General features: G+C 46.0%; 1 long non-coding RNA gene across 1 annotated transcript; it reads left to right on the top strand.

The window, feature by feature from the left end:
* Positions 1 to 243: 243 nt before the first annotated feature.
* Positions 244 to 4891, top strand: LOC140215991 (uncharacterized). Its single transcript, XR_011892626.1, has 2 exons — positions 244 to 539; positions 4343 to 4891. It is a non-coding gene; the product is annotated as an uncharacterized lncRNA (long non-coding RNA).
* The last annotated feature ends 351 nt before the right edge of the window (positions 4892 to 5242 follow it).

Below are 5242 nucleotides of genomic sequence, written 5' to 3'. Positions count from 1 at the left end.
TTCCCTTGCGTTATTGTTACGCTCAGATAAACTATTTTGGACATTCCTTGTGGCATGCTCTTCAGCTTACCAAATACGTAATGCTAACGCTAAGCCAAGCCGATTACGTTGTACCAAAAGTGTTGACTACCTATATGCATATCATATTAAGCGCAAATTAAGACGGGGACAGCGGAAGCGAACACAGAAAACGTTCCTGTGTGCTCTTCCGCTGTCCCCATCTTTATTCGCGGTCAATATTTATTTATTTATTTCTTTATTTATTTCAATACTTTCAAGGCCCCAGCGGGAGGTTACAATATAATATGCAGCAAACACCAACTAAGCCAAACTGAAGTTCTTCTTCACTACGTCTTTCTGTCTATTATACGAAAGCACAGCAACATCATGTGGGATACTGCGCGATTTGTTCACAGGTGTTCGCCCTTTCCATCGTCTCCACGACACTCGGCGGCGGTCAGTCCGGATTTGGTGGAGTTGGCGGCGGATTTAGCAGCGGATTTGGTGGTGGACTTGGTGGCGCCATTGGTGCATTCTACGTAAGTACATTCGCACGACAGGTACAGCATCACGCAAGTACATCCAGACACACAACTAGTACACCGTTGCATAGCCCCTGTGAGCCTACCAGCACTAGAATGAAACTTTGGGTATAGCCGTAGATTCTACGTAGAAAGTTCCATACAACGGGCAAGGAGAGTCACGCAGGTGACTTCAATATAGATTTTCCGGCGCTTCTTTCCCTTGACGATTTATATTACGATACTTATGAGCCTCTTTTTTTTTAAATGAAGTGACGTACCTCAGTGCCTCCTAAAATGTAGTGCAGACTTAATGGCATGAAATTAGGTCGCTCCGATTGGCAATTCTGTCATAATAAACTAGGCCAACGTGAAATTCGTCATTATACATTTATTGGAACATCGTATCCATGAGCTTTCTTTAAAATGTGGGGATGACTACTTGAAGCCTAGCCAAAAGTAGAAATATATATATTGAGCGCCGCTCTTATGCTCCTGTTCTTGCGTTTGGCGCTGACGTTGGCGTGATCCAGCGAAAAAGCACAGCGAAGGATGAAAGACGGCGATAGCCAAGAGAGCATGGGGAGGAAAGCGCAGGAAAAGGGTATGGAAAAAGCATGAAATAAAAAGTGTGGTGCCGCGTAAGACGGGCTTTGCGGCGACGACTGCTACGAGATGGCGCCAGAGTAGCGCGCCGTCGTCTATTCACCGATGCCCATGCGGCGGGCGCGTTCACCAAAACCATACATAGAAACAAAGCGCTGCATGAGCGGAGGTCTGTCCGCGGTGGCTGCGGTGGATCGTACCCACGCGGCCCCCACACGCTGCCTCTCGCGATCTTGGGATCTCTCGATTAGCGAAGAATTCGCACCCCACTTCGCTCCGTTTGCAATGTGCCGCACGAGACGGCGCGTCCGCGCCATCCAATATATAATGAAATGAAAACACGCATAGATGTGTGCTTAAATATTGTGTTAGCGAATATCGTAATGGTCGGTGACTTTTTTCGACGAGTCTCCAGCAACAAAAGTGTAAAAACAAGCAACGATAATAAAGTTCTGCTAATTATAGCGCGCTGAAACTTCTACAGGCTCCTGTCAAGAAAACAAAATAATTCCTCATGAGACATTAAATGTGTATTTGAGTAATATGGCGTGCGTGGTCACATCCCAGAGAAGCGGAAAAAAATGCTAATGTCATCTTAAGGGATAGGTCCACAAGAAGCGGCGGCACAAATGTATTCCATGATCCCTAGAGTTGTACTACCCATTAATAATGCGAAAGCATTAGATGTCCCATGAGGCACATAGCCCGGCGTGATCAAGCGATGATACCGAAATCGGCCTACGGCGTAAAGAGTGAAAGCACGTCAAGAAATGCTCGGATTGACGTCAAACTTCTCACGCGGGTTCCTGTAATCTAAGTAAACTAATGGCTTTCAAAAGAAAATTAATTACATCTGTGTTTGAGTGGAAGTCAAGCCTCGGCCGCTCTGGTGCGAGACGCGCACGCTTCCCCGACGCCACGGCAGCTCCACGGCTGTGGCTCGTTCTGGCTCCACGGCCTGGCGTGTGCGAGATTGCACACGCCACGTCGCAGCCACCCAGCTGCAACGTCACGGTAAGGTGACTTAAGTTAGAGTAAAGTCAACGAAGAGGATATAAAGTGAATGAAGGTGCTTTAGTGTACATCAATAAGGTTCATTCCAGTGGTTAAGGTGGATTAAAGGGAATTAAAGGTGGCACATATTAGAGCAAGGTGGATCGAGCACAGTTAAGCACACGTGACAATGTATAACTTCACCTGTCATGCTGACATGATAACTGGACGTGAAATTGGTTCCGAGATGCTCATGCATGATATTACGTCACGTGTCACGTAATGAAAAGCAATGAATCAATCACAATATGAACATGTAGCTATTTCGCGATGAGTTCTGAATGTCTGTGGTCATGTGATTTATGAACGCAGAGAAAGGAAAGTGAAGAACGGAACGTAAGCTAGTTTTAGTGCTTAAGAAGTATTCGATGCTCACAGCTTAGAGAAGTCAGAAAGCTTTCTCATTTCAATCACGCCAGGTTATTTAAGTGACTGCCAAGTTTACAGCGAAGCTGTTATCCACTTTTTGGTCAGCATTTCTCGTCTAGTTGACCGGGGACAAAAAAACATGGGCCGATCCCGGAGATGGTGCAATACCGGGCCGACCCACGGCAGAAGTGAATCACTCGGCAAAGGGGAGCGAAAAGAGCATGCATTCTTTGTAATCGCACACACAACATGCAGAAAAGCCATTCGCTTCAATAAAGAACGCGCACTAAACAAGCATCCGAACCACATAATTGATAAAGCGCTCCTGATAACAATCCGAAACAAGTAACACTCCCTGCATGCGTTTCCCGGTAAATATCACCGATGCGCAAGCTGCCGCGGTGACGGCAGCTTGCGAAGGGTTGAATGGCGTCACTAGTGTTCCGTATATAAAGAAGCAGCCTAGGAACTGCGTTCATTATTGTTGCAGCACCGCTATGGGTAGGCAACGCGCACTTTGGACTCTCGAGAAGCAGCGTGAATACGCGGAGCGGCAAAGGGAAAAAGAATGGCAATTCGACCAGTGCCCGTGTGCTGTCAAAATTACTATTGCTCTCATTCTTCTAAATTACCATTACTACAAATACTCTAAAGCAATAAAGCATTTGTAGAAGTAGCTCAGCAGTTGTAGTAGTGGTTTTCAGCAGCTTTGCTGGACATCCACTTTGGCAGGCCCGGGGTGACAATTCAATTTTTTTTAGTGGTACTAAGCACATGTGAACGCTTTGCCTTACGCTTGAAACAAATGAAAACTGGGGGCGAATCGCCAAGGCACCCTTGTTCTTAGATTTAGGTGCACATTAAAAAACCAGAGGTGGACAAAAGTATTCGGTAGTCCCCCACAGCGGCGTGCCTCATAATCAGATCGTGGTTTCGGCATGTAAAACACATAATTAAATTTCTTTGCGCAAATGAAATAAATGAAATAGAGCTTACTCTGCATGAGTTACAACGGTTGATGTTAGCAAGAGAGGCTACTGCTTTCTAATACCATATGCATTTGCTGCGCATAGCTCGTACTTAGGTGCTGCGACAGCATTGGTGAGGATCAAATCGCTCCTATAATGCAGCACTAATTGTCATAAATGGCCACCCTATTAAAGGAAACATGCTCTCGACATAGCGAAAGAAAGCTTGTTGAAGCAAGGTAGATCATTTCAAATTTTTGATATCGCTGCCCGTTGAGTTATACTGGTATGTCGCGGCGAAGTCCAAAGGAGAGCCGAAGGTGCAATGTCGAAAATTACTGTGTATGATCAGCCACTACCGCCAACCATTCTCTACGTGGTAATAAATATTCGAAGCCTTATGTGTTTTGTCGTAAATGTGTTAGTGAAACAAAAACAAGCGCGAAAATCCTGGAGGCTCTTTCCCTATGTTCATTGCCGGCTCATTCGTTTAAAAATAACATAGTTTTAATTATTGTAATCAAACTGCATCCTCAAAACAGACGTATATTTTCTGCGTTTAATATGCATGTAGGTATTGCTGATAATATGTACCGAGAATTAGTGAATGTTGCAGGATTAAAATTAACTTCACTGCTCCGCAGTACAAAACTTCTTTTTTCATGAAGATGTCTAGCAGGAAGCAGTGCTTTCAAGCTTGAAAAAAAACATTTTTAAGCGGTTCGGTGCCCAAATGACGCCTTAGATATAAATGCTCCTGTTCCTCACGTCATATTTGTACTAAACTACAGAAATGTGCCACTCATATGAAATTTCTAAATGCAGCCACCGCAACCGTACAGCTTCGGCTACGACAACGTCGACCAGTACGGCACCAAGTCCTTCCACAAAGAACAGGGCGACGCCTCTAACAGAAAGACGGGCATGTATGGCTACACGGACGCCAACGGCATCTTCCGCCAGGTGAAGTACATCGCTGATGCTGGCGGATTCCGCGCGAAGGTTGACACCAACGAGCCTGGAACCGCCCCTGGAGCCAGTGCCGACGCGGTCTACAATGCGAACCCCCTCCCCGCTGGCCCGCAGTACCGCATCATTGGTGGATCCTCCCCCTTCTCCTCTCCCTACACGAGCGCCTCCACTTATGGCTTCGGTTACGGCCGTCCTTGGTCTGGATAGTGAAGTGCGTGACGTAGGGAAGCGTTTGTAGAATATTTGACCCGGATTCTGACCATGTTCCCGGCTCAAAGGAACAGGCTAGACAGCGGTTGTCACAAGCTTTGCCGCTGCTTGTGAACGGTCCAGTTATAAGCAGATACAGCCAGATGAAATAATCTTCAAGGAGAATAAAAACCTGCTTCTGTGATCGTCAAACGCTCGTTCTCGTTTTTCCCTAGACAATGTGAGTTTTTTCTAAGACTCTCGAAGCTTGCAGCAGCCTGTGATCTTGAATCACCCAATATTGTCGTAAGAAATCCGCAGCATTTTGCGATTATGTTCTTATTCCAACATTGCAGTGAAAGTGATAACTGCACTAAAACTATGGATCACAAAATAAAGATTGGCCAGACTTCTGCCTAGAAAATAAGGTTACAATATAAGCCCAAAGATAGCGGCAAGCACCGTCCCCGATTATCGAAAATCCGATGTGCGGGTCAAGCGCGTCAGCTTACATACACGACTCATCGCTGGCGCCCGTGTGCCTTCCGGAGAGTGCTACAGAAT

This window comes from Dermacentor andersoni, chromosome 2, assembly GCF_023375885.2.
Source record: "Dermacentor andersoni chromosome 2, qqDerAnde1_hic_scaffold, whole genome shotgun sequence".
NCBI classification, from domain to species: domain Eukaryota; kingdom Metazoa; phylum Arthropoda; class Arachnida; order Ixodida; family Ixodidae; genus Dermacentor; species Dermacentor andersoni.
This window is presented reverse-complemented; position numbering and strand designations above follow the sequence as displayed.